This window comes from Toxorhynchites rutilus, chromosome 2 (assembly GCF_029784135.1).
Source record: "Toxorhynchites rutilus septentrionalis strain SRP chromosome 2, ASM2978413v1, whole genome shotgun sequence".
Lineage (NCBI taxonomy): Eukaryota > Metazoa > Arthropoda > Insecta > Diptera > Culicidae > Toxorhynchites > Toxorhynchites rutilus.
Window position 1 is genome coordinate 127,620,355 of NC_073745.1, and position 25,505 is coordinate 127,645,859.

General features: G+C 36.9%; 1 protein-coding gene across 5 annotated transcripts in view; it reads right to left on the reverse strand.

The window, feature by feature from the left end:
- Positions 1–25,505, reverse strand: part of LOC129764172 (protein yippee-like) — a 318,646-nt gene that overhangs the window by 37,727 nt on the left and 255,414 nt on the right. The window contains exon 3 of one of the 5 annotated variants that reach the window (XM_055763015.1): positions 17,580–17,631. The exons of the other annotated variants lie outside the window; for them this stretch is intronic. The gene's annotated coding sequence lies outside the window, so the exon portion shown is untranslated. The remainder of the gene's footprint in view (positions 1–17,579; positions 17,632–25,505) is intronic. 5 annotated transcript variants of the gene reach the window in all.

The window sequence follows — 25,505 nt, forward strand, 5'->3', positions numbered from 1 at the left end:
TCTCTTTTTTTCTTCCTTTCTTTCTTTCTTTCTGTCATTCTCTCTTTCTTTCGCTCATTCTCTCTTTTTTTATTTCTCTCTCTCTCTTTATTTCTTTCTTTCATTCTTTCTTTTTCTCTCTTACTGTCTCTCTTCATTTCATTCTCTTTTTCTCTCTTTCTCTGTTTTTCTCTTTTCCCTCAGCTTTCAGAAAAAAAATATAAAAATATATAGCGCCCTTGGTCCCGGGAACAAGTAAACTATAAAAATATATATACTATAAACTATAATCCAATTTCTGCAAGCGTAATATTTTTTCAAAGAAGGCTAGTTTATTGCCTTTAACTTGATATGTTGATCATCGATGGGTTTTTAAGCGCCGCTCTCTGAGGGTCCAATTATGCTTCCGCAAAGTCAAGCCGATCAAAGCAAGGACCTCTAGGGTTGCTCATATTTGATCCGGTCAATATTGATGGTCGTTGCTACTGCGTTTATTTTCCCGCGACGATAAAAGATGGGAAGATGGGATGAAATATATGAGGGGCTTAGAATGCAAGGGGTGTAAGTAACTAGATCGATTTCTCTCCATCGACTTTCTCTTTTGATCATAACTTAACTGCAAACACATTCCCAGCTTATTTGACAATGTGGACGATAGGTCAGAACCTCAATTATCGGATTCTATAGCAAAACCAAATTGGAACGTTTTTGTGTGCTGAGTTATTCACGCAAGAAAAAATTGATGAAGAGAAATCGATCAAGTCACTTACACCCCTTGCATTCTAAGCCCCTCATATGAGACTGCCCTGTAACTCTTTCTGAGATTGCATTGGCCTTGGGCTAATGTTTGAAAGTGGTGCCAATTTATGAAGCTCAGTTTCTTGTTTTATTTTATTGAGGAGTTGTTATTTTATTATATTTTGCGTTAGTTCACCATCGCGATTGTATTTCGATAAAAATACGTGTGATAAATTATAGATGGTCCAATAAATTCAATGTGTCTTTTTCTTTTCAGGATACCTAAAACCAATCTAGCAGGCAGAAACGAATGAGATTTTTGGATTTTCGTTTAGTGATTGATAGTTCGGGTTTACATAATCACATCACTTAATTGGTGATTATTGATTCTTAGCTCCTCCCACTAACAACATTCCTCTCCTTGATAATCGCTAGGGAACCACGCTATAGAGGCAACCCTTCTAGCCTTCGGGCTGCGATTATCATACTAACATTCCTTCCCTTCCCGTGGTGTCTATAAGGACGTGGCCGGCGTCGTTATTGACTTTTTAAAGCACGAATCACCGAAATTTGAACAATGAGAATAATTTGCTACCCCCAAGCATCATTCAGTGTGTTTGTGCAAATTCGCTGATTCAGATCAATCACTGAGAGCAACTACGAAATGTACAGTCTACTCAAGCTTTTTTTCAAAAATAACTTTTTCTTGGTATCATGGTATCATGACCAAGAGCGTAATTTTACATGATATATTCAAAGCTGAGGTTGTTTACATAATATATTAAAAAATCAATTATTGATTGTATTTGTTTTTTTTTATAGTTTACATAGTTTCGGGTAGAGGTGTGCAATTCAGCTCATCATGATGAACAGCTCAGATCAGCTCAGCTCATCAAAAAGAGCTGTTCTCTATGAATAGCTCTTCAGCTCAGTTGTCAGTGTCGACGTCTGGTGGCGACTTTCAATTTGGGTCCCAAACTCGATAGTGTAATCTTCATCAGATTAGAAGACACGAAGCCAGTTTTAAAATGTTAAAATTTAAATGATTTTTTTCACACCATGTCGTTAGATTACTTGAAACACGTATTCCTGACTCTTATTTAACCATTTGTTTATACGTTTCCGACATTTTTACTGAGACTTTATATACACAGAAGTTAATTGTCATTCATAATTTTATTTTTAGAACGTGTTCATTCTGCCTGAAAGTCAATTATTATTTTTGACGCCCCCTAAACTGGTGAACAAAGCTCAACGCCGTCAACGCGAATATAACAGTTAAAAAGACAAGGAAGAAATGAAACTGAACTGATGTCATAACACGAATAGCGAAAGGCGGTCAGTTCATTTGAATCTGAAGTTCTACAGCTCTTTTCCCTTCTGCATCATTTTCAAAGTGAGCTGAAAAGCTGTTTGTTTTTTGTTGCGAGCTGTTCCGTGTCAACTCACTTCAAAGAGTCATTCAAGGCGTGTTATTCGGCATAGAGATCTCAACTAAGTACTACTAATAAAAGTGACGCAAGTAACACCTACATTGAGAAGGCAAAAGTTCCACTGGAAACGTTAAAGTCATTCAAGAAGAAAAAAGATGCTCAAGGGACAAAAATTGAAAACATGGTCAAACCAACTTTTTTGCAAGTGTAATTTTTTTATTTCAACGTGTTCATTCAACGCAAGTAACACCTACATTCTTTGTGCAAATTCGCTGGTTCAGATCAATCACTGAGAGCAACTACGAAATGTACAGTCTACTCAAGCTTTTTTTCAAAAATAACTTTTTCTTGGTATCATGGTATCATGACCAAGAGCGTAATTTTACATAATATATTCAAAGCTGAGGTTTTTTACACAATATATTAAAAAATCAATTATTGATTGTATTTGTTTTTTTTTATAGTTTACATAGTTTCGGGTAGAGGTGTGCAATTCAGCTCATCATGATGAACAGCTCAGATCAGCTCAGCTCATCAAAAAGAGCTGTTCTCTATGAATAGCTCTTCAGCTCAGTTGTCAGTGTCGACGTCTGGTGGCGACTTTCAATTTGGGTCCCAAACTCGATAGTGTAATCTTCATCAGATTAGAAGACACGAAGCCAGTTTTAAAATGTTAAAATTTAAATGATTTTTTTCACACCATGTCGTTAGATTACTTGAAACACGTATTCCTGACTCTTATTTAACCATTTGTTTATACGTTTCCGACATTTTTACTGAGACTTTATATACACAGAAGTTAATTGTCATTCATAATTTTATTTTTAGAACGTGTTCATTCTGCCTGAAAGTCAATTATTATTTTTGACGCCCCCTAAACTGGTGAACAAAGCTCAACGCCGTCAACGCGAATATAACAGTTAAAAAGACAAGGAAGAAATGAAACTGAACTGATGTCATAACACGAATAGCGAAAGGCGGTCAGTTCATTTGAATCTGAAGTTCTACAGCTCTTTTCCCTTCTGCATCATTTTCAAAGTGAGCTGAAAAGCTGTTTGTTTTTTGTTGCGAGCTGTTCCGTGTCAACTCACTTCAAAGAGTCATTCAAGGCGTGTTATTCGGCATAGAGATCTCAACTAAGTACTACTAATAAAAGTGACGCAAGTAACACCTACATTGAGAAGGCAAAAGTTCCACTGGAAACGTTAAAGTCATTCAAGAAGAAAAAAGATGCTCAAGGGACAAAAATTGAAAACATGGTCAAACCAACTTTTTTGCAAGTGTAATTTTTTTATTTCAAAAAAAGCTCATTGAGTTTAATCTGATATGTCGATCATTTGAATCGGTCCAGAAGTACGAATGTTATGCATTTTCGAAAAAACTCTTTTTTTTTTAATTGAGAAAAAATGATTTTCCCGACCACCCTAAAATGGAAATGGTCACCCTAATGAAAAAATTAGGAAATACGAGTCTAATATTTTATTTATTTATTCATTTCGTCAAACAAATGTAGACTACACACTTATACACTAATGTTACAATGTTTTCTTAGGTTAAATATTATTTTTGCGGTACATGTTTCTTTTTAGCTGTTTTTTATTCATTGTTGTGTCAATTATTTCGCAGTGCTGATTGTATATACGCATCATGCGATTGATAGGGGCGTTATTTGCATAATTTGTTCTGGATGTTTTGGTTAGAAACAAATTTTGCGTTCTTAGTTGACGCCCAGGTACATAGAAATTTAGTTTTTCTAGTAATTCAGCTGACTGTACTCGTTGCGAAATTAGGTCATTAACAAAAGAAAGCATTGCAAATTCACGGCGTTCTTTTAGTGTTTGGATGTTTATGAGCATGCAACGTGCTTCATATGAAGGAAGTGGAAATGAGGTCCAGTTGAATTTACGAAGTGCAAATAGAAGAAACTGTTTCTGGACTGACTCAATGCGTTCTTCATGTACAACCATATACGGGTTCCAAACGATGTTACAGTATTCCAGAATAGGCCTTACATATGTAATATATAAAAGCTTTATTGTGTATGGATCCTGGAAGTTATGTGAGAAGCGTTTGACAAAACTTAACACACTATTCGCCTTATTTATTACAGAGTTGTAGTGTTCTATGAATGTGAGTTTACAGTCCAGGACGACGCCTAGATCTCTAACTATTTCACATTTTTCTACATTTTGATTTCCAAGACATATTACAATATTTGGTACATGTTTTTTTCTGCTAAATGTTATAGAGTTGCACTTTTTCACATTCAGTGTTAGTAGATTTTTATCACACCAAGTATGGAATACATGTATTTCGTTTCGAAATGCTTCGATGTCGTTTTCATTTCCAATTTCCGCGAAAAGCTTCATGTCGTCGGCATACACAAGTACATTGATACGCTTGAGAACGAAGGAGATGTCATTAACGTACAGAATGAAAAGAAGAGGACCAAGATGAGAGCCTTGTGGGACTCCCGATGTGACTTTTACTGGATTTGAAAGAGAATTTTGAAAATGAACAATTTGTTCACGGTTTGTTAGATAAGAATTGTGCCAGTTTAAGAGTCTTTGTTCCATTCCTATTTTCTGCAATTTGAAGAGTAGTAATGGAATGTCGATGCGGTTAAATGCTTTACTGAAGTCAGTGTAAAGAGTTTCTACGTGTTTGCCATTTTCCATTGCATTCAAAATAAAAGTCACAAAAGCCAACAGATTAGTTGCAGTTGAACGGCCTTTGAAGAAGCCATGTTGCATACACGTAATTCTATTCTTTACTTGTTGGAAGACTTTTTCGTTGACTATTGCTTCGAATAGTTTAGAAATGCAAGAGATAATGGCAATTCCACGATAATTACGTACGTCAGATTTAGCGCCTGATTTAAAGATAGGTACCAAAAAAGATTGTTTCCATTTTTCTGGGAATATTCCAGTTTGTAGTGACATATTGAAAATGCAATGTAAGGGAAGGGTGAGTTCCTCAGCCGGGTTCTTTAGGAATATAGGTGCTATTCCGTCAGGTCCTGGTCCTTTTGTTCCGTCTATTTTTTTTAGTGCATGGCATATTTCCTGTTGTGAAAGATAGTTCACCGATATGTCATTTGGATAATCCGGTAAAAATGAAAAGTAGTTCCGATCGCGATTTTCTTCGGAAAATGTGGTATATACTTCCTGAAAGAAATTTGCAAAGAGATTACAAATTTCGTTCGAAGAATTCCTCACATCCTCATCGAGATGCATCTGCGATGGGAAGTTATTGCTTTTGAGCTTAGACTTTACGTAATTAAAGAATTTCTTCGGGCATGATTTTACTTCAGTTTCGACCTTTCTATTGTACTCTTCGTGTGCACTTTTAATTGCAAAATTTAATTCTTGGGAAATATTTTGATATTCAAGCAAATTTTGATGACTTTTGTCTATTTTGTATTTTTTATGTGCTTTTTGTTTTTTATTCTTTAGATTTCTTATTTGAACGTTAAACCAAATAGGATATTTGCTGGTTGAATTTCTTCGTCTTCTTTTCTTCGGCACAAATTCTGATATTATGTTATTCAGAATTTCGTGAAGAATATGTACAGTTAAGTTGACATCTCGTTCGCTGTTTAATAAAGTTTGCCATTCTATGGCTTGTAGGCTACATTTGATTGCTTCAAAGTTCGTCTTGTTATATTCCGGTACTTCTTCATACTCCCAGTCGATGGGCAATTGTCTATTATGTATAAAGATTGAGTATTCAATTGCTGTGTGAATTTTTTCATTTTTCCAAAGAGGAGTCATGGACTCATTCACACAAAAGTCGTCGGTGATGTTAGGACAAAATAAGGAACAAAATAAGATAAAGGACAAAATTGCCACTTTTCGAGAAAATGTGAGATCCACTATTTATATCGGTTTGGCATGGAGTGGTTGTATAAGGACAAAGTAACAGAAATATTTCCCGTTTCATATATGTATATGAATGTTTGCTTTGTTTGTGTCTGAGAATGAATATCGAACTAAGAGATAACACTAAGTTCTGTTTGAAACTCGGTAAATCACAGACAGTATATGGTGTGTTCAATGAATGGTAACCTATATTTTGACTGGTACTAATGTGGGACATTATAAAAAGCCAGAAGAACTGTGCCTGGAATTGTCAAAAATCAGCCAGATTTTTTATTTAATTGTCCTATGATAAAGATTTCATCAGAATTCAATATTCGAAGGACATCATGAATTCAATTAAGGAACTTCTTGTATGACATATATTAATTGCACCGTTATATACTAATGAATTCCTGGAACACAAATCAACGGTTGAAATTGTTTGTGAGCGATAACATTATTTTATTATTTAGCCCATGAGGACACAATGAGGACGCCAACCACGTCTCGACATATGCGTGATTAGAATGCGAAAGAGCAGATACTGCTTTCCAATGATGTGTTTGCTGATCCGAATGCGATTCATCTCAGCACAAGCACGAGACAACTCGAATCCATCATAAACTTTTAATTGAGATTCATTTCGTGGAACAGAGTCGTAGCCGGAGCGCACACCAGCAATAACAGTAATAACAATTTGCATCGTATATTAATGACGGAATCAATCCATTAAATGCCGTATGATTTAATGGGCCCCTTAGCCACAACTTCTCGAGCACATAAAATTGATAAAGCTGCCAGGCAACATCGGAATCAGACACAACGCAGCACAACGACCGACGCGTACCACGTTATTGATTTTTTCCCACCGTAAACAGTGTCGAGCTTTAATCGTCGCTATAATCATCGGCGCAACAATTATCGGATCAAGCAAGTACCCACACCATTCTCCGGCGGAAACTTTATGGCAACATGTACACCATCGATCGGCACTAATTAGCCGACCCAGCGAACGGAGTAATTCGAAGAGTTTGAGAGCAATAGAGCAAATAATCAAATCACTTCGTTCATGAAGTTGTTACCCTTTTCCATTGTTGTTGTTGTGCCGGGAGTTTTCCAGTACCGTCGCGGGGGGTTACCTTGAACACTTTCATATTTTAAAAATGAATTCAGCCAGTACATATTCTCAATAATATCTCAAAGTGAAAAATCTAGACAAAAAAGTATCTAAATAAGTCCCATGCGACGGTAATAAATATCATAACATAGAAAATCGATGTGTTGAAAGCAATTAAAGCAAGAATCAGTCCTTTACGATTGTTGGCGAGCTGGGATAAGATTTGTATCTCCGAATAATTGTAATGGAATGGCATGTACGCAACTTCAACGATCTGAAGCTCGTGCTTCAGAGATTAGTGCAAATATTTGCAGTGCTACTTCACCGCCAAACCCCAAATCAACATTCAATCGGCGTCAAACATATTTGATAAATAAGTCCCATTATCGAGGATCTATTAAAATAGCTGGTCACGGACGTCCAGCGTCCACCACAACTCGACATTGCTCTCCAACCGGTTAAAGCTTGGCAGCGGATGGCATTCGACATTCGACAACGCCAGCTGTACCAGTTTTGAAATAAGAGTGAGAAAAAAATCCTGCTAGAGAGACCACAGAAGCTCGTACACAATTTATCACCATCAGCACATCTCGCAGGAGCGCAACGGCACAGGCGGCGTTATGGTTTATAAATTACATGGCGCCAGTTTGAAATCACTATACAGTTATAAAAAGCAATGTATTGAAATGGCAGTTCGAAGCGGTTTGAGAGTGCAGAAGTCGACGCGCTCAATACTATCCGCGAATAAAAAGGAAGCATTGTTCTGCCCACCGTTTAAGTCAATCTATGAAACTATTAAAAATATGGATCAACAGTTTCAAGATGTGATGCAAACGTTATGCTTCGATTGAGTGACAACATGTGATATAATAATGCACTGACCCGATCGGTTCTCGTTCCCAGATCATCTCACATTCTCTATCTTCCCAATTGCGACTGCCTACATCTTTGATATCTATATAAAATGATCACTCTAAGAAAAATGTAACGAAAAATTGGGGGATTTCAAATGACTCTAACGCAAAATCGTTATGCCGATAAGACCACACCTTGTCCAACTTCTATAAGACCACCCTGATTCTACTCCGTTGCAACACAAAGAGTTAGAATTTCAACAAGATACATTCATACATTGTTGAATGCTTAGAATAAAGTATATTGAACGTATATTTCGTTCAAAAGAGTTGTTTGTTTATTTATTGTGCTTAAATATGATAATTCCAGCTGTTCAGTTTCTATAAGACCATTTCAAAATTCATAAGTATTATCAATGAAAAATTCAAAACGATCGGCTGATTTACATGTCAATAATTGGCAACGTTGCCATTTCGGCTAATAACCTGGAAAATTCGTGTTAGAATTCTATTTGCCAAATGCTGCTGAGCGATCTTCTCGATATTTTATGTGATGGGGACGAAGTCCCCATTTAACGAGGATAAGGAATCCAGGCGCTAAGATGGCGCGATCCGAGTCCACCGTCGACCCGCCGTCGGAAGCGGCGGTGCCTCGCAAGCAAACCTGTGTTTCACTGATGGCCCGGTTAGTTTGAACATAGGATACGATTCTTTAGCAATGTTTAGCAAATGGACGGCAAACGATCGTCTGGTGCATTACGTTTGCCCGGTTAGTTTTTGCTTTGAAATACAATACCGCGCCATAATATTTTTACCCTACTACACTTTTTCGGAGTGGTTGTTTCTGTTGCAGTCGTTTTATTCCGGGAACCGTTCTACTATATACCATTAGATTGGAAATTTATTCAGAAATTTTTCTGATTAAAATACAAACAGTGAAGATAGTAAAACAAGTAAACAATTTAGCGAATAAAGTAGGTATGTTTTTATTAGATTTTACTCGCTGCTTGCGCTGTGAAGAAAGGGAGACAAACAACACGTTTGCATACAATTCGGGCGTTAGACTCCATGGTAGAGTTGGGCAAACCGTTCACGAACGGTACGGAAGACCTAATACGTCAAAAAGATTGAACGAACGGTCGTTTTTATTCAAAACCGGTACGAATTGATTCCGAACGAGCTTAATGCGAGCGAATTAATTGTGTAGTTGAACTGAATACATGTGGATAGCAGATTTCGTTGAACGGTACGGATGAATATAACTAAACACTTGGGAAAGCTAAAAAAGATAGTGGTATTGTCGTCCAGAAGTAAAATGTATGAAACACGTTACTTATTTCATTAATGTAACTTTACACATAATTTGAAACTTTTAACCCTTTCAGGACCATAAGGTTACGGTACCTTATTAAATCAATTTAGCTATATGTTATGAATCAATAGGCACCCTAAAAACATAATTTATACTAAAAATTCAAAAAACTTTTACCTTTTTTTTTGTTAAATTTATGGCACAAATATGTCCCTATGGTCGCTATTATGTATTGCCAGTAAAAATAATAAAAAGGTACATTCCGAAATATTAAAATAAAAAAATAATTTACAATGGTTACGTGAATATTTAATTAATCCATGATTTTTGCTTGGGACATCGGCGTCCCCGTGGTCGTGAAAGGGTTAAAGAATGAGCACTTTTTCTTCCCACAACATTTAACAACAAAATTGGGTTGGTTATAATCTATGATATAAGCCCAAGGTTGACGTGAGACTACCGTTGGTTTAGTAATAATTTATTTGTATTGTTTAAATTATTGCTTGAATGAAACAATTTTCGAATTCAATTGAATTCAACCTATTCGCTGTGTAAGTAAAGAATTTGAACTAACGCCATGTAACGTAAGGCACATTGGTTTTGATGGCTGTGTTACACAATTCGATGGGAACAAAAGTTCCACCAACTTCCATGTATCCGCAAAGCGGATTCCCCCAGGCACATTGATTTTGATGGCTGTGTTAGGGAACAAACTCCGATGGGAACAAAAATTTTCCCAACGTCCAATAAAGATGGGTAAAGATGGGCGTTCATGAACTGTTCAAAAGAACTAGTTCACCAAAAAGAGTGAACGAACGGTCGTTCTTTTTTACTGGACAACAGTTCATATGAACTGTTTACACAGTTCAGAACGAACTCTGTACGAAGACCGCTGGCTGAACTGTGCATACAGTTCATAACGAACTGTTTACCGTGATCGGTGTATAAGAAGAAGGCGAGCGAGTGATAGATGATTGCTGCTGCAAGGTAAATAGTCCTCAAGTTAACGAATAGAAACGAACGATAGCCCAATGAAAAAACAAAAATATGATGTCGGTATTGCTATTGGATTGTTTGATTATCTATCAAATTAAATCTTAATTTCATATTTTTAAGTTGAGGGTAAATATTTCAGCAAGATGATTTGCCAACCTAAATCACCAGGGAAATACAATCAAAGAGGAACAATTCAAACAGTCTTTTCAAGCAGCAATATAATATAAAAAGTAGAAGGGTCTGAGCCTTGGGGCACGGACGGAAGTTTGACGTAGTACTGTGATTGTTCAGAACACTTGGTTATTTTAAATGCAATTCTTTTCATTGTTAGTTTAACTTTTGACGTAGGACTACGTCTTTCATTTCTATACTGGAGTGTAAGTTCAAACTTTCGAAAACGAAAGCGTTACGCCGAAGACCGAGATTTTGAGCGTTAATAGTTCCCAAACAACCGAACGAAATAGTATGATATTCACTTCATTCGAAAAATAAAATGTCTACGCATTATATGATTGTTACTTTTTGATCCAAAAACTTGTTTCAATAGCCCTAAAATTGCTTTCAAAACAGGCTATCGAAATCACACCAATCGGTATATAAGCGAGTGCCGCTCGGAAATCCACTCAGTTATGATTGCGCAACAATTGAGGTACGATCGCTGGAATGGATGGATGTTTCCCTAACACAGACTTCAAAACCATGGATCCAGGGGAAATCGGCATTGCAAAATAGATGTAAGCAGTGGGTACTTTCGTACTCGCTTGCGTATCTGGAAATAGGAATGTTTCCCTCACACAGACTTCGAAACCATGGAGCCTGTGGAAATTGGCATAGCGAATTAGATGCAAGCAGCGGTACTTTTGTACTCGTTTGAGTTTTTGCAAATTGTTATGTTTCCCTAACACAGACTTCAAAATCTTGAAGAATGGGGAAATCGGCATTGCAAAATAGATGCGAGCTGTGGGTACTTTTGTACTCGCTTGTGTTTTTTGTAAATCGGAATGTTTCCCTAACACAGACTTCAAAACCATGGAGCCAGGGGAAATTGGCATAGCTATTTAGATGCAAACAGCGGGTACTTTTATACTAGTTTGCGTTTCTGGAAATTGGAATGTTTCCCTTACACAGACTTCAAAATCATGAAGCCTGGGGAAATCGACATTGCAAAATAGATGCAAACTGTGGGTACTTGCGTTTCTGCAAATTGGAATGTTTCCCTAACACAGATTTTAAAACCATGGAGCCTGAGAAAATTGGCATTGCAAAATAGAAGCAAGCTGCGAATACTTTTGTACTCGAATTGACTATGGATTTGATAGGGTATGATATGGTGTAGTGGATATGGTCGAAGTGGATATTATATTACATGTCGAAGAAATCACATTTATAAATGCAGCTTTATAAAATTATTTGTTTACGAATGCTGAAATCGATCGTCGTTATTGGGAAGTTGGAATTGTTGGGAAGGGGTTCTTATTTTCGCTGTGTAATTCCGAAGAGGAATCCATTCCTTGTCAAGCGTTAATAATCCTGCTCCGGATCAACGATGATTCCAATTGCCGGGGCTTGGGAAGTGGGTACTATTCACGCTGTGTATTTCCGAGGAGGAATCGATTCCCCCTTTGAGCGTTAATAATTCTTTTCCGGCTCAACGTGGAATAATATGATAGTCACTTTATTATATAGAATGATTTGGTATGATAATCACTTTATTCGAAAAATTAAATGTCTAAGATTTATATGCCGTTCGTTGTTTGTACTCATAACCTTCAAACGGTTTATAACGAACAAAGAAAGACAATAAGCTCCTGGCAGGTTGTTCAACTGTCTAATTGAAAATCATTAATGAAAAATGGGTGGGTTATATCTATGATATAACCGCAAGGTTGACGTGGGACTACCTTAGCTTAGCAATCATTTGTTTGTATTGATTGACTTTTTGATTGAATGAAACAATTTCCGAATTTAATATATTCGGTTGTGAGTAAAAAGATTGAATAAATGCCATATAAGGTCAATTCATGCATTGTGATAGATTATGTTCTTCGTTATAAGTAAATTTAATGACATTTCTTTTACGTTACGACAAAATATGTGAACGGAAGAATTATCAAACGATTATTTTATTTTACATTTTCCTGTGAAGGTTGCATCTCTCAAGTGTACGTACTTCTTGAACCGCGAATTCGCTTGATTTGATGAATTGCAGGCACTCAGTTTCGATTTTGATATGTACGTATATTGTTTAATCATCGTTTGACAACGGAGAAGGAAAATCAAAAACAGAATCCGAGAGTATTGGGTACATCCCATTCTCAGTGATTCGCACGGCATGTATGTCGGATTCCAAAATTGAGAGCGAATTGAACTATCGATCAATAAACAATCGTCGTATGGCCGCAGGTCAAAACTAGCCAGTACTGATTAAACAGACGGCCGATAGTTTGCCGACAAAACAGTTTGAATGCGGTTTGCCGATACTGAATCGGTCAAGTGTGCGCATATGCATGTCGCTTTGTACTGATTAAGTCGGCCAGTCAAACTATCGGCCAACAAAAGCCTGCAGTCTGCGGGGGCTTTTAGGGAAACACATTTCAATCGGAACAAAAAAAAAACCCCGACTTGCATGAATTTTCAATGCCAATTTCCCCACGCTCCATGAATTTGAAGTCTGTGTTAAGGAAATATATTCCAGCCAGAACAAAAATACTCCTGACTTGCATGAATTTGTAATGCCAGTTTCCCCACGCTTCATTGATTTCAAGTCTACGTTAAGGAAACACATTAGAGTCGCAACAAAAATGCCCACGACTTACATGTATTCGCAATGCCAATTTCCCCACGCTCCATGGATTTGAAGTCCGTGTTAGGGAAACACATTTCAGTCGGAACAAAAATACCCCCGACTTTCATGTATTGGCAATGCCGATTTCTCCAACGCAGCTTGGTTTTGAAGTCTGTGTTAGGGAACACATTTCGATGAGAACAAAAGTCCCCATACTTTCATGTATTTGCCATGCCGATTTCCCCAATGCTGCTTGATTTTGATGGCTGTGTTGGGGAAACCGTCAATCGGGCCAATCAAAGCGAGTTAGTTAGGGCGTTTACATAACGTTTAACGTTTTACAGTAATTCAATTGTTTATCTAATGAGAAATAACATTTTATCAATTGCGATAGATGCGTAGAAATATTCCCTATCAGTTGATGCAAACATCTTTCCGATCCAGTAAGAAATGTTCGAGTTATAAGCATTCGGAATCTTTCATTTTTTCCTGCATGTTCTGTGTTTAGGTTTTCATTTTACCCCCCATATACTCCGGTTAGACGTAGTCCCACGTCAATATCAGTGGGACACATAAAGTTTGGAATGGTAAATGAAGTATATGTGAATAGGTAAAAAATCATATCGTCATTGAATAAGAAATTTATGGGGAAGAAACGAAAAAACAAGTTGAAAATACTCACGATTTCGTGATATTTTTAGGTAAAATGCACATTAAATCATGAAGTTACTTTATTTGGATAGCTATGATATTGTGATGTCTTTCCATTGTCTTATTCTTATTATTAGGCATCGAAAGCAGTAGCTTTTTCTGTGAAATAATGTTCGTTTGCAAACTAACACAATCATGTCGTATTGGTTCTACTGCTCAACCTATCATAGAAGGAATTGAATCAGTGAGAATTATGAATGTGAGTCATGAAGAATATGATTATCTCAATAAATCTTCGCATGATAATCGCTGCCTCTCTGCCTCTTAATACATGAACGACCACTGAATAGGTGACACTTTCCTCGTAGCTTTGATGAAATCTCGCATGAAGTTTGAGTGATGCATGAAATCTTGCATCTGATTACTTTAACACCTTGCTAATTTGTTAGATAGAACGAATCATGGCACGCAATTTTGTGTTACATACAACATTCATGGGAGCGAAGTTGGAAGAAAGAATGCATAACACATGATTTACCTTCGCACCCGCTCGCAAAACATACCTGTTTTATTTGTTAAATTGTTCACTTGTTTTATTATTTCCACTGTTGATGTCACAGACGAAAAAACAGGAAGTGGGTTATATATATCGTTGATTTAGTGATCATTTGTTCTTAGTTGCTTTTGAATCAATTCTGAATGAATGAATAAATGAATATTTGGCGGACTGCAAAAACGAGAGCGTAACGTTGAAGGCACAATATTCAGCAAAAGAAACAATTAGGTACACGAAAGGTGTGTAATACATAATACATTGCTTGTATTGTGATATGATTTGTATTCCATTTCCAATAGACAATATATCTGTTGCATTAAATCAGTCTACATAATTTCTGCGTTCGCTCATCCTTTCTCACAACACCCATTCCTCGTTCGAGAAATTGTTGAGTAAACTTCGTTTGCCAGTGCACGTATAGCGGAAATTCCTTCTTAAGATTCCTTGCATCTCTAATAAATTGCCGAAAGACGTGGTCTTACGTTGATCGCACTTGATTGAAAAATCACAAAATCAAATGTATTTGGTCGCAGTATTATATGGATAGAAAACATAATAAACTCTTTCGCTTGAATGTAATTTTCAATTCCAAGGGAACTGGCAGATTATTTTTCAGCAACGATAACATCTTTCCGGAATCTTCCCGGCGCTGGATGGCAACCAAACGAAAATAGTTCCGAGCGTGTATGTGTGTGTGGCGGCTGCTCCGATGTCTCAAGCGGAACCGTTTGTGATATCACTCTCCTCCTGATGGATTCCCTTCTGGCCTAAGGTGCACAAACAGGCTCTTGGTGACACTTTCATGATAAACGAAGTTAGATTCACCACAACAGCGATAACATGCTCCAATAGCTGTTCAAATATAACTGAGTGGATTTCCGAACGGCGCTCGCTTATATACCGATTGGTGATTTCAATAGCCTGTTTTGAAAACAATCTTAAGGCTATTGAAACAAGTTTTTGGATGAAAAAGTAACAAGTATATAACGCGTAGACATTTTATCTTTCGAATGAAGTGTTTATCATACCATTTCGTTTGGTTGTTTAGGAGCTATCAACGCTCAAAATCTCGGTCTCCGGCGCAACGCTTTCGTTTCCGGAACTTCGGAACACCCCGGTATAGAAAAGAGAGACGTAGTCCTACGTCAAAAATTGTGGATAAATTTTGCCGTCTAATGGTATATATTATAACATATATCGTAAGAACGATTCTGCGTGATATGCATTTGAAAACTCTTAATAAACGTTACATTTTTCGTAGAGTGACCCCCCTATATAGAAATCAAAGACGTAGTCCTACGTCAAGAATATTTCATATCAAGCGGAAAAAAAATTAAAATATCCGATAAATGCTTCACTATATAGAAATGTGTACCATGAAAAGTTATGTGATCAACCATGACACACAGGCTCAGTGAAAATCGTGAGACGTGGTATATATGATTTTTCATCTGTCAGCCCATTGATGCTCGATACAACATAACAGGCAAAAGAAAAGATTGTAGTCAAATTGGTGAAAACAAAACAAAATTCAGTTAACATTAGAAATTTGGCGACTTAACGTTTTAAAAATGGGAAAAATCAGAAGGAAATCGCACGAATGGTCAACAGAAGCCAAACTGTACAGGAATGAAAAGAAACCGAAGACTTATTCAAAGAAAATTTTGGACAAAGCTGACGAGCGAAATCGAATTCAAATGCATCAAAAGCTTGTGGATGCGACTGAGAAATATTATACGGAAAGTTTACTGTGTAGTGAACGCCAAATGTGAAACAGCAACAGAAGAATCTTCGAGCAACCGTTAAACATAATGGAGAATGTGTGATGGTTCGAGGTGGTGTTATGTCAATGCGTTTATTGAATTTTCTGTAGAAAAAAATGCGTAAATTTCGAACCCTCAACTCATATCACGACAATGACCCAAAGCACACAGCCGCAAGACCTGCAGTTTTGGTGCTGTAGAATCGTCCAAAGATCGTGAAATCACCAGAACGACCCGCACCTGATTTCAATGTCATCAAGAATTTTCGGCATCATTTCTAATGTGAAGAAAGCATCATTTTAGAAATTAGAAGCATAGCATAGAAGATCGGATGAAAGAATATTGTCAGCATGGAAAAAATGGAAAATTCATGTCGTAGCGTTTCATCGATGTTCTTACGTTTGGAATACTATTGCTTTCTGCAGATATAAAAAGAGATAAATTAATGTTACACACTTTTCTTCACAACCGACACCTCCTTTTCATTTTCAAAAACAAAACTTTTCCCTCTAAATACAGTTAAACGAACTTTTTTTTGGACAACAGAATAAATCTTTCACATCCATTTTCGTTTGTTTCCTTCTATTCAATGATTTCCATACAATTTCCTTTTTTTTCTTTCTTCTTCCCTTCTAATGTTGTACTTAAGTGAGAGAAATGACATTTTACAGAGTGGTCTGTTTACTTACCGTTAACACAGCTGTCGAAATATGTTATGGTCTTTTTGCACATGGATTCGGAAGTGTTTCCATAATAACCAAAACGGATTGGGAAATTCAGATGGTAGCAAATCCACTGGCAGTTCAGGATCATAGTTGACCCAATCCAGTAAATTCTTACCAATCTTAATTTTTAAATGCAACCAGTTGAATCTAAATGAGTTTCATTTTTGGAAGAGTTGTAAATATTTGTACATTGACAAACCCTTTTTGTGTTTCACCGATAATACCCCAGACGATAAATTGAATTCAGCAATTCGACGCAAATTCCAGTTTACAGCACATCATCAAACTCTGGGTGTAAGTGTTCGACCAACTAACTCCGAAACCCCCCTGAGATGGGCCGAGATCTTGTTTTATACACAGCCCGGTCGACCGTAAGGCGTCTATAATCGAGGTATCACTTCAATATAAAACGGAACATTGCTTATATAGTACAAAAGAGATACGCTTGGTCAATTTGCCGTGCCAAAATAATAAAAGAAACAGAAAGGATCAAAGGGAACCAACAAACAAGCAGAGCAACCATAAATAATGTATTTTACTGCAGATTATAAAATTAAAATTTCAGATTCTTTCGAGCCCTGATTCCGCGCGCACGGGGCAAGAAATTTAAGAAGATACCGTTAGTGTTGAACTTTTAAGTTTGGCTTAGTTCTGCTGTTCACCTGCGTCGAGAAATGTTCTCAGTTTCAGTCAGTCGTTTCAATGGATATCGATAAAACATACTCCGGGCCAATTATTGTCTCCAAATTAAATCGAAAAGTTTTTTTGGTGCTATTATGTAGCATCGCGAAACTGTAATCGTATAATTACCGTATTAAGGGGATTTTTCGTTTCGTTAACGTTGTGCAGCTCTGATGATTACCTGAAAGAGAAAAGAGAGAGAAAGGCCAAATTAAGTTCGTGTGTATAATCCGTGTGTCAAACTTATGACAACTGTTGTTCTGACTTCTGGAAAGAAAGCAAATTAATTGCGAATAACGACTCGCTAGAATTCGCCTAATGATGTGGAAATTGATTTCGCATGAGATGAGAGAGAAGAGTAGAACGTCGGAATATGACGGCAACTCTTTACAGTGTTCTGAACAATCAAATGTTCATTTGTTGAGAATATCACATAACAGCCCAGCAGCATGTCAAACAGCGCACAGAGAACATGGCGCGTATACAACAACAACTCACGGTGATGTAGCTATCATCGCCCCAATGGGTGGTATTGCGGTAAAGCAACCATGACGACCACCAGTGGATTATGTGAAAATGAATATCGATCACATCGACCGCCACCCGTTGCGCTGAACAGTCTCTGGCTATAACGGTTGGAAGATAGTAATGTTCAATTAGTAACTTGATTCAAAACGTGGTTGTGTGTCCATTTGCGGATGGTTTTGAGCAAAATACATGTGGGCATCGAAAATGTTTCTATTATTCAAACCAATTTACTATCCAAATTTTGGTTTTGCAATACGTTCATCATCGAATTTATAAAAGCTGTCTTTTTAGGAGTTTGTGATGGCTACAAAAAATATTGCTTTTTAGCTCATCCATTCACTGAAATCTCTGGATTTTTTCACTTTAGCAATATGTGTGAGCTTAGTTAACTTTCGATATTTTGGTAGAAGTCAAAATGAATAAAAATATTAAGGTAATATCTTACGAGTATTAAAAGATTAGGAGTTGATAATTTAAAAGTCTCGGATTGTCAAATTTAATCTGTAATATAGTTTGTTTACAGCGTTCGATTATGTCAGTAGGCTAGTCAGGGACTTTTAATGATTTTCTTTACAATATATATTTTTACAATAACAATATCCTATCTATAATATTGCTAACATTTCAGTCCACCAGATCGCTGGATCGACGTTATCGAAAAACGGTCAAAACGGTTGCCTCACTATCGACGTTACTTTAACTGAAGTTCATATTGATAAAGCGATAGCAATCGTGACTACACCCAAAATTAATTTTTAGCGCATGTTTTGGCATCCAGAGTTTGGAAATTTTTTTTTATATTTAAAATATGACTTATTTCAAGAAGAAATGTAACCTTAATATGTAATTTTAGTGGCTATTACATGTACAGTGGGGTAAAAATCGTGATTTTTGAAGATTTTGATTAAATTTTCTCCAAGAATTGTTTATATCGATATTGCAGCCAAATTAAGAAAGATAGAAGTTCGGTGTCAAAGAACAAATTGTAGAACGGTTAAAAAGCTTCAATTTAATTGATAAAAACAATCTAGTTTAATATAATTTTTTACGACGAAATTAATAATAACACATTAAAAATAATTAACTTTTATGTTTTTCACTTCCAAAATGTTATTAAAATCCACTTATTTAGATGTTCCACTACTATATCCTGTACTAAATTTTCTCATCTTTCAAATGAACGCAACAAAATCGTCTTCTGTAGCGTACTTTGTAATGTAGAGCCAGTTTGAGGCAACAGGGTCCGAAACAAAACAAAAATTCTATAATTATTTCATTGTTGAAATTCGAACATATGCGTAGAAGGTTTTTTTTCATCAAATATGATCGTCTATCCTTCTGAAAGAATCCGGATAAATTTATTTTTTTCATGTGAGAAAGATGTTTTCTGACTTTAAGGGGTTGAATCAAAACCCAAATTCCTCTTTAATATTCAAAAAACAAAAAATACATGCAAAAAAAAACGAATAACACAAATTTTTTTTGACTCGATTATATACAGGATTCGATTATATACAGTGAAAAGAAATCAAAAACTATATATAATCGAGTCCGCGCTGTATAGCATTTGTATGATATATATGCTATAGCAATATAAGCAATAAAAGGATATAGATTCATGTTTATGCTCTCCTTTTCACTCTCAGAAAACTTCAACTCATTTTACAAACTTCATTTTATAATGAGGTGTAATATTAGGCTGTCAAAAAAGTCCTGCGGTATTTTTATTGAATTTTCATTTGTTCATAAAATTAGTTACAATCATCTGTTTTAAGCCAAATATGCGCCGTTTTGTTCGATGACTTGTTCCCAACGAGATGCCAACTTCATAATACCCCTGTTATAGAAGCTCGCTTCCTTATTGGTAAAAAACTCGGATAGCCAATTTTCACAGGCTCTTTTGTGGCTAACTTTTGACTAGCTCGTTCGCCATGGACAAAAACAGGTGGTAGTCACTTGGTGCAAGGTCCGGACTATACGGCGGAGGCAAAAGAACCTCTCATCCGAGCTCCCGGAGCTTCTGGCGCGTCACCAAAGAAGTGTATGGCCTGGCGTTGTCCTGATGGAAGACAATGCGGCCTCTGTTTATCAAAGATGGCCTCTTCTTCATGAGGGCTACCTTCAGGCGGTCCAGTTGGCAGTACAGGTCCGAATTGAGCGTTTGGCCATAGGGAAGCAGCTCATAATAGATTATTCATTGACAATCCCACCAAACACACAGCAGAACTTTCCTGGCCGTTAATGAGGGCTTGGCCTAAATGACCCATGTCTTTGTTTTTGTTTGTGTTGTTTTTGGGATCGTTAAAGATGTAATTTCGCTAAGAGATACTAAGAAACTAGCTGGATATTCGATAGGTTCAATGTTTCAATGTCGCTCTAGACAGCGAGCAATCAACAACACATATAAATGCCAGTAGTACTATCTGCTGAAATTGTCGGTTTATTGCGAAACGTTCGCAACCATCACTTAGTGAAGGCATTCATCCATCGGTCCATGTCAATGCTACCAAATGTTTGTAGTAAAGAATTTCGCTCATATATTTCTATAATGTTTGTTTTCGGATGCAATAATTTCGTATTCATACGTTAACAATGCCGTCGTGTCTTGGACACCACCCATCTCAATTTTTTTTAAATTTCATTATGACATTATGATTAACGTGTGTTTGTTGCTCCTATGCAAAAAAAAAGTTGGGTACCATTACTCTAAAGCAGCGGTACTCAACCTTTTTTTCAGATGGGCCACAAACACGTGGTAGTCATGGTGTCGCGGGCCGCTTGTGTCTAAGACACGACCGCATTGTTAACGTAGGAATTATGAATGCCGAAAAACAAACATTATAGTAATTCAAGAATGAAACTATTTAGCACAAATATTTGGTAGCACTGAGGACCGTTGAATGAATGCTCTCAGTGAGGGAGAGGTTTCATTGTTTGCGAATGTTTCGCAAACTTCTAGTTTCCACAGAAGAACACAGCACTCACTGCTGAAAATAGCTTTTTCACACCCGGCTTCAAATGCGTTGCACTTTGATGACATTTTAAACCCTGAAACAATGCTCGAATTCACGAAAAATTAATTGATCGATCGGAATTTCACCATTAAATCATTCACGATTTATTAGTCATCTTGCTAGTGACCATTTGGCAGCGACAGCGGCAGCATTCCAAATGGTCTTTGTCAAGGCCGAATGTTTTATTTAGTTTTCCAAATTGGCCTTTTTTAAGGCTAGAGGCGTATTAACTGAGGAAGTCTGAGAATCTGAGAGAGCCTCTATAATTCAAAACATCATCATCATTACACCAATAAATCCGAACTCGCTTCCAAATTTACAGAATCTCTCTTCCACCATAAATTCAACAATTTGTACGTGTGATTCAATTATACGCAACAATATCCACATATCTGTATGAAAACTCGCACCATGTTGGTTTTCATACCGTTATGTGAAGATTGGTTATATTTTTAATATTTTTAATGCTTAAATTGTGCAAGCTCTGCACGTTCGTTCAACATGGTAGCAATACAGAAACTGGAACCAGCCAGGGTAAGCACGATATTTATACTACTTTCACGGCCATCCGACGACATGCATCATCTACTGAGTTCTTATGATTTCACCAAAACTTATAGATTTTTGTGATTTCATTTGTTCGCTTTTAAAGCTGTGAAAAATTAGGTCAATAATTAACAAACATCACTTATACATTTTTTATCTCTTGAAAGTAATTGTAATACCACTTCTCCCAACCGGCAAAAAGATGTTAATGCTCGAATCCTTGCTCCCCAAATGTTACATATCGTTTTCGAAATTTTCAACTTGCACTCCAGTACAGATGCAAGAATGATGTGGTGCAAAAATAAAGAAACACTCTCCACCAGACGGCGTGAAAATCAACACAGTGTCTCCGCCGAACATACATCACTATGTGGATACCAGTCTTTCATTTGTCCTTTCTATCGGACAAATCAGCTTTGTCTTAAATCAGTATTGAGGAAGACTGCGGTCTGCAAGTTCGAATTATAGAGGCTTTAAAACTTCAATTTATTCGGCTTTAACTTTGAAAAAAAAGCCTATTTGGAAAACTAAACTAAACTCTGAATCATGAATGTTGTGAAATCGCGAATAGCTTGTTTATACTCGATAAATTAAAAAACGCTGCATTTTCTATTTCTATTTCATAAAACCGTGTTCTGTTTTCTGATTTTGCACCATTACTGAAAGATACAGCCCCACGTAAAAAATAGATGATGATTTCATAGGTTTTCGCTAATGTTACACATTAAAAATAGTTCAAAATAAAGTAACACCAGATGGGCCAACCGGTAAAGCCTGCCGGGCCACATGTGACCCGCGGGCCGCCAGTTGAGTATAGCTGCTCTAAAGCAACACTATCACCAATAGGGTTGCGCCATTTAATTCTGTTAAATCATCAAATTTGGCGAAAAATCTGTAAAATACAGAGTATTTGGTATATGTGGCAACCCTGACCACCAAGTCAAATGGCGTTTTATATTCCGGTCATTGGATGAATGGCAAGATGGAATATCCTGGAATACTGCAAGGAACAGATCAAATCATCCTAAGCCCAAACAGTACCTGAGTGTCTTCTACAGTATCGACGGAGTGCATGACTTCGGTACATCAAAGAACATGATTATGTGCTTATCTTGAGTATATATGAAAGACTATAAAGACTATAATTGTATTCTTATCGTAAAAATACTTATTCTAAATAAGGGGCATAGAATGAAAGGGGTGTAAGTGATTTGATCGATTTCTCTTCATCAACTCTCTCTTTTGGTCATAACTTAGCTGGAAATGCATTCCCAGCTGTATTTGACAATGTGGAAGATAGATCAGAACCTCAACTATCGGATTACATAGCAAACTGAAATTGGAACGTTTTTCAGTTGAGTTATTAACTAAAGAAACAGTTTATGAAGAGAAATCGATCAAGTCACTTACACCCCTTGCATACTAAGCCCCTCAAATAGTATGAATAATTAGCACGGAAAATGTTGAATCAATTAAAATAGTTGTCAATATAATTAAAATAGTTTGAAACACCACATTCAATACATACATCAAATAGAAACACGATTAATCAGAGACCGGAACATGCAGTTAGCGGAAATTTAGTGAATGTTGAAACACAGGAGGAAGCACCAAAACGTAAGACAAAATTAATCTAAAACTTATTCCTAAGAATAAAACATTGTATCATGAATAGGAATTTAAAGTGATCCGAACATTGAACAATAAAAGGATACTACGAATTTGGGAAAGCTACTTCCATCTATTTCTTTGTTACCGCGACCCGTGAAGTAGCACAAGTAGTACAGCGTTAAAAGGGCGAAATTCCTGTTAAATTTGTTTGGGAACAATTAGGGAAATCGAGAGAACAGTATCACCAACCGTCTTTTAGCGCATATGTGATTCACTCTTCGCCACTCCAACCAGGATTCCAAGACACATCTGCAGAACCCAGAAAATGCCGAGACGCGAAAATGAATAGGTAATTTTAAGTGCAAATGACAGATGAAAGTAAATGCAATCTCTGCGTTTCAGACCACTGTTCATCATGCTTAACTACAACTTGCATCAAGTTAACATTCATATCGCACACAGCCTTTACCAACCTTTGAACGCAATTGTTGTCAATTTCATTTTGTTATGAGAATAAATCTTCTACATAACTTTCGTTTACAAAAGTAGTATGGAAGACATCATTTCACTCAGATTTTGTTAATCAACACAGAACTTGAATTACAATAAAGTAACTTCACGAAGATGAATCTTGACGATCAAATAAACTCTTCACGCTTGAAGTACCGCGATACTACTACCATTCCGTGGTATCGAAAAGTTCGATCGAGATCATCATCTTTCTCTCTATCTCCTCTAGATTGATTCTGACTGACTGGATGCGGTGCGGTTCTGAATTTACATTCACCATCAAAACAAATCAAATCATCATCATCATTTTTTTATCATCACCTACATTAGCAGCAGAGCAAAAGTACAATGCATGTGATGATGACCATCATCTTTTCCAGGTGAGAAACGGAGAGTCAATGAACTATTTTTTTTTCTTGAACCGGAATACTTCGGTGCCTACCTTTTGCTGATCATTAACCAATCTCTCATGCACGCGCCCAGGATGGGAAAATGTTGCCAGGTTTAGTTCTCATGATTGCGCGAATGGTTCACAACCAAAACACGTTAGTTGACGGATGGTTTGCCCAATTCCAAATGGAGCAGCCGAATGAAACAGCTTTTTTAAACATTATGTTTGCGAAATTGCTTTATCGACCTTGACTGAAGAAAAAAAGATCCAGTTGCGTCTCATCGTAACATTAGATTCAAACAGTAACTAAGTTAAAAAATTATGTTTGGAAAAATGTACTGTCGGTTCCCAGCTCGGCCAGGGTCCAAGGTGTTGATAAATGTTTCTGCAAGACATAACAATCATACAAACATGCAACTCTGGCAAGCTAAGACAAATCTCCAATATCTCAACTCAAATCCTTCTCTACCTCCACTAATGACGGTGACGTTCAAAGTGAAGAATTGCTCTCCTCAAGCAGATAGAACAAAAGCTCGAAGAACAAACAAGAAATAATGTTGTTTGTTTGTCCTTCCCAACGTGTAAAGACATAAATCTTCAGGGTTTGGGTCATTGAAACTCGCAGAAAAGCAGAGGTTATTAAACCAATTCATTTGCTGCTTTGAGTTGATTTCCAAGTGTTCGGTAGATTACTTCATCTGCCAACAGCCTGCAAAAACAGGGCGATTCCAGGAATGAGTCATGAAAGCGAATGACTTGGGCAGGCCGATCACCTGGGTGCGACCACAATATCGCCCAGGTACGGACGGCGGCGCAAATCGGGCCATAACGATGGGGGGTTTGTGGTGAGAGACCAGGCGTGATTAGTTGGTATTGTTCTCCCGCTACACGAAACGGTCGTCGTTTCTGTTTTTTCGTCATTCCTTCAGGTGTTTTTTTTTGCAAAACTAATTAGGTGATCTGATGTGAGAAGACGCGAAGACAGAGGAGGTTTCGTGTTAGTGAATTAATTTAACTAGCAAAGTGTGCAATGAGACACGAAGCGTTCTGCATCTATATTGAAATATGTGTTATTTGCAAAAAAGATAAGTCAAAAGTGTTTAAAAGAAACCCATGGATATACTTTGAGTGAAATAGACATTGATCGGTGTTTACTTCTCCATCGGATATTTACTTACAATCCAATTCTTTCAATTACCTCGAATTTAAAAAGTTTATTTACCAAACAATCCATTCAAAACAGTTACTTGAAAAAAATAAAAAAAATAATTGCAATGAAAATTTGCCGCTACTCATCTGTGTCTAATTGCTAAAAAGTGTCCTTTATTCCAGCATGCCATAATGCACTTCTTCTGGCGTCAAGTTGCCAAAAATTTGTCGACAAGTGACTTTCAGCAAATCATGGTCTTCCGTGACTTTCACATGTTTGTTATGTTTCCAAATTAACACCACAAC